Genomic DNA, 13,215 nt, shown 5'->3' with positions numbered 1-13,215 from the left:
AACACAATAACAATTTTAGATGGAAGTGTCATTTGCAGCTTTGAAATTACCCAAAGGATCTTTCACATGAATGCTCTGGACTGAATAGCATGTGTGGACACATTCCAGTCATGGGTCCAAAACAAATTAGGAAGCTAACATGTACCCTCCAATGGGATTTAATTGACCATTAGTTTCCTAGGTTCTGAAAAATCATGTCATTGTATCTAACTTATTTCTACTTTGCTTTTTACCCCCACAGGATCCTAGTGCTAAATATATCTTAAAAAATGCATCGTCCACCACAAAAATGCTACTGCCTTTTGAGGGTAGAAGCTTCTGCCTAGCAACACTTCACAACTGGTATGGACATTTTTACTCAGGGACTGAAAAATACCTTATCTTGCTACAATTACAGAGTAAAATGTAGGTCAGACAAACATAATTGCCAATTACAAAGGTTAGGGGAAGATGTGGCAGTTACAAGCTCACTGCTGGGAAACAGTATAGCTAGTTCTTAATAATAAATTTCCTTTAGACATCAGTCTCTCCCCAAAGATTCACACCAATAAAATGAAACAGAAACATAACAAAATCCCTTCAAGTGTCATAAGGGAGTTTATCTTTTGGGAAGAAAAAAAAACAACCACCACAACAAAAACACAATCCCCTCCCTCCCCCTCTCCCCCCCCCAGTAATTATAATTTCAGGGCTAACTGCAGCAATCCCAAAACAACACCTTTAATGAAGAAGTTCTTGGGATTTCAGCAGTGCATCCAGTTCACCAGTAGGCAGCTCAGCTTCATCTTTGAGATGAATGACAACCCCCCCAGGAGCATGGTACATCTAATAACTGGGTTCAATATTGCCTTGGAAAGTGCCAGTACCAGACTCAGGCGTGTAAGTACTGCAGAAGTAACTCAGAATGTTCTTGGCGGATCACCTCTGTTTGTATACTCTTTGATCTCTGAAGCTGGTTAGCTGTGCTGTGTGGTAAGACCAATTTTGAAGATAATAAGGTTAAGGAAGAGCTGAGCTTTGTGGATTGTTTGTGAGCTGTTTACCTCCCTGCATGTGAAGCTCAGTTTGGAGCACAAGTCAGCAACACGTTACTTGGCTGATTTACTTTGAGCATACAATTTGCCACCTTCTGCATTCTGATCAGTGGTGAGCCAGCCCTAAATACCTGTTAGCTGCAAAATGTACCCTTTATGTGGCAAAGCCCCAATTTTGTGGTTTCTTCTGCTCCTCATGAAACAGTTAATCATGTGACTCCTGGAGTCTGAAGATTTTGCAACTGTCACAAGGCTGCACCAGACAGGTATCTCGGTCAGGTATTTGGACTTTCTTTAAACTCCATAAAAGTAACAAACAAAAGGATTGACCTTGTACTGTACGTGCATGAATGCAGGATTTAAACAGATGCAGAAAAGATCAAGAATTTCAAATAGGCCCAGGAGAATGCAGGAGTATATTAGGGTTCAGTGCAAAATCTCACCATAGAAAAAGAAATTAAATGAAATAAAAAAATAAATGTAAAACCCAGGAGTGCTAGTAAGAGGTTGAACACTCTACCCTAGTTCTTGCTTTCTGACAGTAATCACAGATACAAACAGATATGGTCCCTTCACAGAGCAAATGACAATGCCCTCCTAATTCCAGCAGCTATAGCTGCATCCTCATTTGAAAGACACTACAGAAAACTGAAACGCAGCAATGAAAGCGATACAGACATTCAACATCCCCCTGCACACACGTCTAACTGAAGGACATCATAATAGGTAATTGGATTATTTTGGGGTTTATGACACATCTTTCAGTAACCATCTGTAACTCTCAGTGACTTTTGCATCCCATGTTCATGCCTAGAACAATATCCAATCGAAATACACCAAGGGCAGTACTTTAGGTAGGGAGATGGTGAGTACTAGTATGCAGTTAGGAGCACGTCACGGCCACACACTTATAAATAGCCATAGGTACTGTGATGTCTATACACCACCAAACTACTAGATTTTATTCTATATAAGGAAAAATATACAAGTGCCAGAGGCTTTACATCTTCTTGAGATGCATTTCTAAAAAAATATATGCCATGTTGCAAGTATGAGTTATAGAGCCAGATGCTGGAATCTGGCTGAAGTATTATAGGCTGCATTTATAGGAGGTCAGGTCGGGTAACCACAATGGTCTGAAAAATTTATTAATCTCATTTGAAAGATGGAATGCGATCTTTAGGTTAATATAAATGCACCATCTGCAGCAGTAAGCCCTGAGGAAGGCACCAGAACATGGAGCAATTTAGGCAGAGAGAAAAGGACCTAATGTGAGCTAAGGCCAAAATAAAAATCAAGGTCCGATGTCTGTTACCCCTGGAGAAGCTGAGGTTCAGGACTGAGCGCGGTGCAGAGATTTCCACATCTGACTTGTGTTTCTGAAGAAATCTTAACAATCTTGTTAATCCAGGGTGCAATGCAGTTCATCCAAATGAGCGTGAGGAAGTGATCTGATGCAACATGTGCTTACGCATTTACATAAGCAAAAGATATTGCATCCAACATGAACTACTTATTCTACATTCTGCTTAACAACGAATGTATCAGTCAAACAGCTGGAAAGTGACATTATCCTAAGTGCTCATAATTAAAAGTGGACAAAATGAAGACAATTGTAGCTGGTGCCTCCCAATGGCTAATATCCTCCAGCTGAGGAAAATTATGAAAAAACAGTGAGTGGGAGGAAGAAATCTGAGAGGAAAGCATGAATGAAAATCAGAAGTTCTTTCAGAATAGTCAGTCCATCAGCATTAAGGACAAACTGGCTAAGGCCCAGCTACTGCAGTGGAAAAACCAAAAGTGTTTTAAAGAGTCAACAAATAGGAAATATACAGCAACTGTCTGAAGTGCAGAGTTACAATGTAGAAGAAACTGATCCTGCAAAATTAAAGAGAATGTGAAAAATCAGTCTGTGATGATGCTAAACTGGATTATTTTTTTTGAGAAAATGTTTGAATTGCATAGAGTAAAACTGCAAACAATAATGCAAACAGGCAGATTTGTTCCATAAATGTTTCTGCTTGGTATTTTGGAGAGTAATAACATGATGGTGTTTATATGAGACCAAGGTTGAACAAGTACTTTCCAGCCCATTAGGAAATAAGCAGGATGTTAAACATCATCCAGTAGAGATAAACATTTTAAAATCAGCAGGCCTGGATAAATCACACCCAGGGGTCCTAAAATATTTGACTGAGCAGAACTCTGGCTTGCTAATGTTAATTTTTAATAAATTTTAATATCAGAGGGATTCCAGGTGACTGGAAGCAGAGTAGTAGCCTGGAAAAAAAAGGGAAAGCAAGAGGCAGAGATAAAGAGAGAGAGAGGCAGAGAGGGAGAACAGGAAATCAAGTGCAATTACAGGGGAATTATTGAGCAGTTAAACTCACATCAATCCCAGGTAAAATAGTGGAAAAGCTGAGACAGGACTGAACTGCCAAAACATGAAAGAACAAGATTTTAATTACTGCCAGTCAACATGGGTTTATGAAAAATAGCTCCTCTTGAATCAAACTGGTTTTGTGTTCTGACTGCAAAAAGCTAACAGTACAGACATAGCAGGCGTTCTCAAAGCTTTAGACTTAGTGCATGACATACTAGATAAACACTATATAACATCAAGGAAACTTATGTTAAATAGCTAAGACATGGCTATTTAGCATAACTCAAAACCCAGCTGCGTCAATCAGACCATCATCAATGAGATACTTTACTGCCTTTCTGCAGGGTTTTGAAGTATACTCGGTGCTATTCAGCATTTTCACTGATGCTCTGCAAGGGAATATAAAGTCAGCACTGGTAGACAGATGGCTGACATAAATATTAGCAGGCTGGTAAATAACGATGAGGAGAAAATACTCATGTGGAGAGTATTTTGGGTCAGTTGTTAAAGGGAGTCTATTTGAACCAAAGGCAGTCAATGCAAAGGTGATCTACAAGGCAGAAAAAAAATAGACCTGATGGGACCCTGAATCCTAGAAAGCTGTGCTTCCACAGAATGGTCACAGTGGGCAAGTAAGGCAGCATGTGATTACTAATTCCAGGAAGACTGAGACATAATCAAGTTGTTCCCATGATCCATACACCTACAAACAAGGGAGCAGTGAGCAGCACCATGATTTAACCTCCTCACAGTACAACATCTCACAGAAACCTGGAGTCCAGTTTTACCAACCGCTGTTAATAACTTAAATGGCAGCAAAGAACAAGCGCTGGAGCGAGCTGATCAATGAAGATGACACCTGACCATGAGAGATTTAGAGACCCATGTACCGAGTTTATTGGGAAGAAAAAAATGAGTGATGTCTTCATTACACTGCATAGTTACTTCCAGACAAGAACATACTGGATACTAAAGGGTTCTTACATCTGGCAGAGAAAAGCATAATGAGAACCGGTGACTGGAAGTTGAAATCAGAAATTCAAAACGGTCACAATTTTTCAAACAGTGACAGCGATTAACCGCTGTGACAAACTTCTAAAGGAAATGATTGATTATCCATTTCCTGATGTATTCATATCAAAATTAGATGCTATTCCAGAAAATATATTTTAGCCAAAATAAAAGCTATGCTTAATTCAAATGCAAAGTATTGGGTAACAGCATGAAATAGAAAAGTCCATGGCATGCAGGAGGAAAAATGTGATGACTGCATGGTCCTGTTTGAGTGCAGAAGCTCTGGGTGTCTGTAAGAAAGACACATCTAATCTGGTATAGAAGTACAGTCCACTAGGGAAAAAGATTTTAAACCTAAACTTGAAAATGAGCTAAAAATATTGGAGTGACTCTAATTAACCACTGGACATGCTGATGGTGCTACCACTCCAACTGTACTGAATTCTCAGAAAACTCCAGCAGTCCAACCAAACCCCCACACCCTTCCCCCCAAAAAACCAAACCAAAACAAAAGAAAACCCAAACCAAACCAAACAAACTCCAAATACAACAACAAAACGAGAGGGAGAGCCAGATAAGTAATCTTGTCTAGCTGTAAACGTTGCAGATTAACTATCTGGGAAAGCTGTAAAGTCACAAAGTCAGCATCACTGGAGTTTTTAAACCTTGTTTATGCAAATCTTTATGAGTAACACTCTTAGTGCCATCTTCAATGAGGGGCAACCTCACTGCTCTCTACAGCTTTCTGAGGAGGGGATGTGGGCAGGTTGATGCTGAGCTTTTCTCCCTGGTACCTAGTAACAGGACATGTGAGAATGGTTCAAAGATGCACCAGAGGAGGTTTAGGCTCAACATTAGAAAGCACTTCTTTATCAAGAGGGTGGTCAAGCACTGGAACAGGCTTCCTTGAGAGGTAGTCAATGTCCCAAGCCTGTAATTGTTTAAGAGGCATTTGGACAATGTCCTTCACAACATGCTTTAACTTTTGTTCTGCCCTGAATTGGTCAGTTGGACTAGATACTAATTTCTGCTCTCTTCCAGATGAAATATGCTATTTGATTCAGTTCAGTGTCATTGATTCTGCTTAGGGAAGGCACAGAATTAGATTACCTCCAAGGTCTCATCTATTGCTATAATTTCTGTGCTATGATTCAAGTAAAAGTCATATGCACAATGCTAAAACTAGTGGGGAGGAATAGGCCCTCTGTTATGCAGAAAGCCTAACAAAATGACAATTTGAACATAACATCATGTGATAATACAAAATCTCTGTATTTCAATTACTCTATTAAGAATGTAAGTCTGCCTGCTTTTTTTATCATTTTTCTTTGGAAATGCCAGTGTCTGGGAAAGATAAAAAATGGAGGTTCTGGTTATCTAATACCTATCTCAGTACTTACCTGCCCTGAAGCTCTGTAGTAGTTCAAGTGCTTTTTGAGAAATGGTGTTTTTCAGGCCATCTGAGGCCAAACTAGATCATGGTGAACTTGAAAAGCAGAAAATCAAAAGCACCACGCAAAGGTGTCAGGGGCTAACGTGTCCTCCCCAGCAGGAACACATCTGAGTCAAGATGATTCACAACCAGGCCTGTACAAATAACTAATTTTTCAGTTTGCCAGGTGAACTTGAAGGGAGAAAAATAAACCCAAGCATTCACACTGCCCTCAAGTGAAGTTCACGTCTGTTTCGTGATGGAAAGAACTATGAAGTTGTTTTCATCAGTCTGACTTAACTGTTTCATTTGATTTGAAAATGTTCTGTCTTAGTGGCCTGTGGCATATAAACATAAATTTATGGGAAAATATCTTGAAAAATAAATCCATAACTGGAGTTTTAGAGTGGTGAAGAAATTATTCCTCCTTCCAAAATTTCTGTCACTTCTCTCAGACCTTTCTATGCTTCAAGAGTTATAGTGCTGGATGCCAGATGATATCAAAATGCACCAGAGAGTCATGGCCCTTCAAAAGGTGGCCAGATAAGACCTGCAATGGGAAAGCCCAGAGAAACTCAATGAAAGGAATTAATACCTGGAAATTTCCCTAAAAATCATCACACAGATGGAAAAGCTTTGTGCAGCCAGTTCTTCTCAAAACTACTGGATATGACTAAAGGAAAATTGTAAGTCCTGCCTTTTGTGTCTCTCTGATACTGCCATGGTCTAGTTGATTAGTTAGGGTTGGGTGATTGGTTGGACTTGATGATCTTGGAGGTCTCTTCCAGCCTGGTTGATTCTGTAATTCTGTCCATTTAGCAGGAATTTCCCTATTTTCAATCTCGTCTTCTATGCTGCAGATACATAGTCATGAGAACCACATGGAGAAATGTCACTTACCTTTCTCAAATTACTGGACAGAAGGCCTGGTACCTAGTGGGAGCTGAGATGTAAGAACTCACATGGAAATTTCTCAGCCAAAACATGCAAAAAACCAATGTGTTATTTTCATAGAGAGGAATCTGTATCATTAAGCTTGTCTGTACAGTGCTACAAGACATGTTTTTCAAACTCATCTATTAAAGAAAGAGAATAACCTACAGCGAGCATCTATCACCTCGTCTCAGCTTGGGGTATAGCTACGCAGAAAGAATGCTCCCACCAGTTTGGGACTTGATGGTAAGTTTAACACCTTCCCATGAAATATGAACAACCTCTGAAAATGTAGCACAATCACAGATGGATGAAATTCAAAAGAAAAACTAATGGAGAAGACTGAGCCTCTGCAACAGGCATATCTCAGGCTTGATAAGGGAATAGAAATGGAAAAAAAAAAAAAAGAGTCATAAACTCTTCATCTGTTCTTTTTTTGCTCTGATTAGAAATCTCTATATTTGAAAATAAAGGGCTTTTTGTCGGTGGTGGGACTTTGGTTGGTTGGGTTTGGTGGCTTTTTGTTGGTGGTGTGTGTGTGTGGCTTTGTTTGTTTATTTATTTATTTTTCCTAAAGACATCAGTGTTGAGGGGGTTTATATTAAGAGTGAAACAGACAGGAAAGTATAGCAGCATTTCAAGCAAATACTGTAACCAAAAGGCCTCAAAGTCCTTGTGCTATCTTTTTCTGTTCTGGTGAATGATAATAACAACTTTAAAAAGCGCAGTAACTTAATGCATAGCCCAGATTTAGGAGGCATACCTATAGGGAGGTCTGTTTTAGTCTGGATTTGACTGCATTTGATTTGTGCTCAATCCAAAGGGCTAAAGGCTGGAACAAGCTCGTATAGTAGCTGTTTTGACATACTACACTGATTTTCTGTTTCATGGGCAAACATTACAAAACTGAAGACTGCACTGGACTGTCTGCTCAACTGTGCTGTCATACTACTGTTGGTGCTGCAGATCCCAGCAGTCTCCACGCTGTCGAGCAGCCCTTTCTCTCACAGAATTACGAGGGTTAGAAGGGACCTCTGGGGATCATCTACTTCAAGAACTCACTCCATGTAGCGCAGTGCCCTAGTGCTGCCTTTTGTTCAAATGCACAATGAGAACATCTTACAAAGTGCCAAGTTTTAGTTAAATTTTGGGTTTCCAGCTACTCCCTCGAACAGATTCCCTACATTCCGTAGAGGACTACATATTCTTATCTACCTTCTTTGAAATATTTGCATTACATTATTCTTTGGTTGGCCAAGTATCAGGCCAGCTTAATTAGAAATTAAAAAAATATTTCCTAAGACAGTGTGTTCCAATGGTGATGGGCTTTAGATCAAACACCTGAAAGACCAAATTTTGCTATCTATTCTACTGCAAGTGCAGTAAACAGACCCAGCTTTGGTTTATTTTCACAGGGCTCAACTGGATGAACAATACCAAGAATTAAAAAAAAAAAAAAAAAAAAAGTTAAAAAAAAAAAAAAAAGTATAGCGCCTCCTTTTTGTGCCATGAAAACAGACCAGCTTTGCCATATACTCCAGGTGCAAATCCCCTGACAGATGAAGGTGTTATTTTTTTCAGCCTCTAGGTTGCTTTCCGAGTGCTTGCAGAGCCACATTTCGAAGGCTGCACCAGGAGGGGGCAGGAGAAAGCCGTCCGTTCCTTTCCATCGAGGGAAACCCTGGCAAAACCCACTGAAAACTTTCCCAAGCTCCAAGTTAGCTTCTGTGCTCCTGGCACGATCCCTCTTTTACACACATCAAATGATATGTGCAGAGCACTCCGAGTATGGATTATTTGCAGGCAGAGATCCTGCAAATCCGGGTTTGTAATGCATCCCACGGTGTGAAGGCCAGGCTTTCTAAAAGCTTCCCTGCAGATGGAAGTTCACTTCTTCCCAAGTTAGTAGGAATTTTGACATTGAGATAAATGACTTTTGGCTGATTTTCTCTTACTAGCCCTTGACATAAAGACCATCTCAGCCTCGGCATTTGTAAGGCACCTCAGAAGATCCTTACTATGCTGTAGCCAACAGCCAACAACAACTGTGTAGTGGATGAGATTGAATGTGGTCTTGTATAGCTCAAGGCAAGGCAGATAAGTGCTAAGGAAGCACCTAGTGGTTTTCTGAACAGAGCAGCCTTGATACACCTAAGAGTCATTTGCAGATCATATTCAATGTGGCTGGGCAAGCCTCAAAAGTTACAGGCTATGGACTATGTTTGGGTAAATCTCAGTTTTCAGAGGAAACCACTTCAGACAGCTATCTTTGCAGGGGGAGAGCAAGAACTGGGGATGGTGGGGAAGACTCTTGTGGGTTTCAAAACTTCCAGCTTCTGGGAGGGTCAGGAAAAAAAGAATAAAAACCCCCAATCTTCTTTTGTGGTGTTTTGGCATTTCTGCTTTCAATCATAGCCAGAAAACAGAAATGTGAAGCCGTATGAGAATTATATATATAAGTAAAAAAGTATCAACCAGCCTTTGCTGAACAACAAAGACAACTTGGCTCATGTTGGTTTCCAACTATGGGTGAAGGTTCAAGTCACTTACTTCAAAAATACATTACTCATGAATGAGCTTTATTAAGAAACCTTGTGCTCCTATAACTCTTTCCATGTGAGGTTTTCAAGTACTTTATGGAATTAAGCAAAACAACCCTGGGAGGTAGATTAGTTCTAACATCCCCACATTACAGATGGGAAAGCTTGAACACTAAGCACATCTGTAGGAGAGCCAGAAATAATATTACCTAACTCATGTACTGCTTTTCAGCAGTAGATCTCACATCTTTACAATGGAGGAACCATTATCCTTACTTTATAAAGAGGCAAAGTGACTTGCTTAGGCTGGCCAATAGCCAAGCTGAGTGCAGCAAGAGAAGCCAGTTCTTCCCAGGTCTGGTAGTCCCAAGGCCTAATTTTACTAACTAAATGACCCAACCACGCTCTCTTCCTTTAATATTAAACAATTATGCAAACATACACACACAAAATAAACACAAAGAAAATACATCAAGGTTGATCTGGAGAGGCTAAAAATCTTTTTTTCTAATCCTGAGGAATTTCTTACTTGACTATATCTCACATCCCCACTGAAGCACCGCATCTTTGCCTTGCTAGCGAACATGGGAAAATACGCAAAGGTCAAATCTTTTCATATTAATCATGTGGTATTACCTGACCACAGATGGCATCAGCAAAAACATTTAACATCAAAGAAGTCTGTTCTATGGTCCTTTTGATGTTGCAATACCGAACACAGAGGAGATAGTTTGAATATTCACAGAAGTAATGACACATGAACACAGAAGGGGTCATGATGTTGCTGCTTTAAAAAATAATAATCCAGAAAGCTTCTCTCCCCCCAGATAAAACTTCCATTACTTTTTGATAACCCTTTCCCTTCTGACAGGAAAAACAAACTCTCTGGTTCTTTTACTTTGAAACACTCTTGCATCTTCTCCCAATTGCCTTTTGGCAAGAAGAGTTTTCCCTAAGCATGTTCCCTAGTGAGCTGAGCACCCAACAGACAAATCAAGAAGATGGTGCTGTCTCCAGAGAGCTCTTCATCTAGATTCATTGAAGACACTGTTCCACCCCAAGAAACCCCCTATGCTTCTTCTGTGCAATCTCATTATTTTGAGCCCAAAACCAACAGTCTGAGAGCAGGCAGTACAGAGGCTTTTGAACTAGTAAGTAAAACAATGAGAGCTCATACACAGTTCTGGGAGGAAAAATTATGACCATGAAACTCAAAAGGGCAAGCTGAAGCTGCCCTCAAGAATGTTTCTGAACTAGAAGAGTGACATATCAGAGTATGCTACACTGGCCCAGCTGTAATTCTGTACACTGGGAAGCACAGTGGTACCTGTCTGCAGAAAAATTAATCTAAAGCAACCACATTAATATATTGCAATTATATAAATTATAAAGATTAAGATCATTACACATAAATCATAAATATCACCATATAAAGAGACTTCATGAGTCCCTAAAATGGGTTGAATGTAAGCCAATCTTTAAAATGGTTGTGGTAGAGTTGCCTGTGGACAGGTAACAGGCAACCTTCCCTTTCTTGTTCAGTCAAACATCCTTCCTACAGGCTAAGCCAAATTAGAGCTGATACTACACTAGAAAGAAAGATACAGACACATTTGCACATGACTTAAGATGAAATTCAAAGGACAGCAGAAACAAATCTCCACTTGTATTTATACATTTGTCTTGGTAAGATTAGCTTTTAGCAAAGGTGAGCAACAGAGTGCTATTCTTTTGCTCTTCGCTGTGCCCCAGCTCTCCTGTACGTATCTGATGAGTCACTTCTTTCTTGTGACATGTCTTCACCACCTGCAAAATAGTCACACTTCCCTGGGGCCCAGTGACTGGGTGAAGGTGGGTTTTGTGAGTGGGTTGTTTTTTTTCTCTCCACTTGCAGAGTCCTTTGTTATCATTGGAAGAAAATTCTGTAAACCTATCTTGCTACTCCTTTGAATTTCAGATAAGAGATCAAATTTGAGTGATGTAGACATTACTGTTGCTATTCACCTACAGAAACTGACCTTTTACTGTGATGAAAGGAGCCAGACACTGCAGAAACTGATGAGGATAATACAGCAGATCTCCTCCACTCTCTTGAGGACTTCATGTGTGTCTGACTGTGTGGGCAAACAGAAAACAATTATTGCACTCCTTAGTTTTAACAGATTTATATCTTAGTGTCAGTACCAACCATCCATTCAAAAACCAGAAAAATGCTTTTATGCCCAAGTGTGATTACTTTCCCTTAAATACAGATGTAGAAATTAAAAGAAAAAAAGACAAAAAAAAATATGGAGGCATTTGAAGGTTCTTCTCTGACTTGTGAACAGCACCCAGATCTCCAATTTTCATGTGTTCTTCTCTCATCCCTGCATTGTATATATGCCCAGATTTAATCTCCTTAAACCAGTGCCAGCTGAAAAAGGCTTTTGGGTTGGTGCCATGTTGTACCACAGCTAGGGATCCATGCTGAGATTCCTACCAGACTGAGCGTGGCAGAATTGTCTCAGAGATCTAAACTGGACCTCCATGTTGCAGAGTGTAGGTGCATCTCTTTCCACCACCCAGCCCTGTTCTGTGCAGTGCAGAGAAACACAGATTTGCTGTCTCCAATGTGCAAACCTGTGCTCTTGTTCGGCTATAAAACACCTTGCTTGCACTGGAGTGGTGAGTAAGCAGTTGTCATGTGCAAGGTAGAATATGCTCCAGATACTGATGGTTAGAATCTCAAGAGCTTGTTAGATGCACTTGTTGAAACTCTCAGGGTTAAGCCAAATTATACAGAAGCGTTCATGTAAAAAGGCCTGCATAGAAAGCAGGAGACAGGGGAATTTGCCTTTCTCTATACAGTAGGCTAAAGCTGACTGCTGGGATCACTGAGGAGCTTTATCTAATACTTTCTGCTCTTTCATGGGTCTAGAATGCTGCAAAAACTCTTCATCCACTCTTATTTTTTCCCTTTGATTTTCCTTTCTTTTATTCTGTAATTTTAATTGGGGGTTTTGAGTTTTGCTGTGAGGTTTTAGTAACACAGTTGAGCCTGGAGAAGCATGGCCTGCAGCCCATAGGCTGCTAGGAGATGGATGACCCAGAAACTGGACACCATGACACAGATGGTCCTTTCCAGCCCTCTGACTTACAGTCGCTGATAGCTGCAGGATGGTCTCAAAACTAAAATATGGCCCCCTTTCTATACTAACCAAAAAACCAACTGTAAAAGAAATCACTCTTGTTTAGTCATCTGGACTGCTGCCGGAGAAAAAAAATGAACAAGAGGTTTCCTTTAAGTCCACTGAGCAGAGCCTTGCACCGTTCACATCCCTGAAGGTGATATGCTCTCATCTAACTAGAGCATCTGCTCATTTATTGTCCCCAGGAGTCATCACCTGGAATTGGGAACGTCAGGGTTTCGCTTGAGCGTCCAGTATTAAATTGTTGGCAAATCTTCACCATAACGTTTTTTCTTATCTAATGATAATTTGATGTATGAGAAACCTGCCGAGTGAAAGCATGCCTATTATGTGAGCAAACAATACAGCAGTATGTCCAGTATTATCTGTGAAATGTATTTCAATACCTGTGTGATTAATAATGGATTTGGAAGCACAATGAAGTATAAATAATCCAAAGCCATATGCAAACTTCTGTGAAGGACAAGGATTAATACTAGAACCAAGCGAGGCCCTGGAAAATGGAGTGCTCAAAATAAATTGGCCAAAATGCAGGATCATCCCTCTCAAGGTAATTAAATAATAACATAAAACTCACAGATCAACTACCCAGTGGTTTTCTCCAGCAAATATAAAACAAAGAAAATCAGAAGCAGCCCAGTTGTTTCTTAATTACACCAACCACTTCAATAAGAATATCTTATACAGGTTA

The sequence above is a fragment of the Melanerpes formicivorus genome, unplaced genomic scaffold (assembly GCF_026170545.1).
Source record: "Melanerpes formicivorus ecotype bairdi unplaced genomic scaffold, bMelFor1.0.p_v2 SCAF_5, whole genome shotgun sequence".
Lineage (NCBI taxonomy): Eukaryota > Metazoa > Chordata > Aves > Piciformes > Picidae > Melanerpes > Melanerpes formicivorus.
This window is presented reverse-complemented; position numbering follows the sequence as displayed.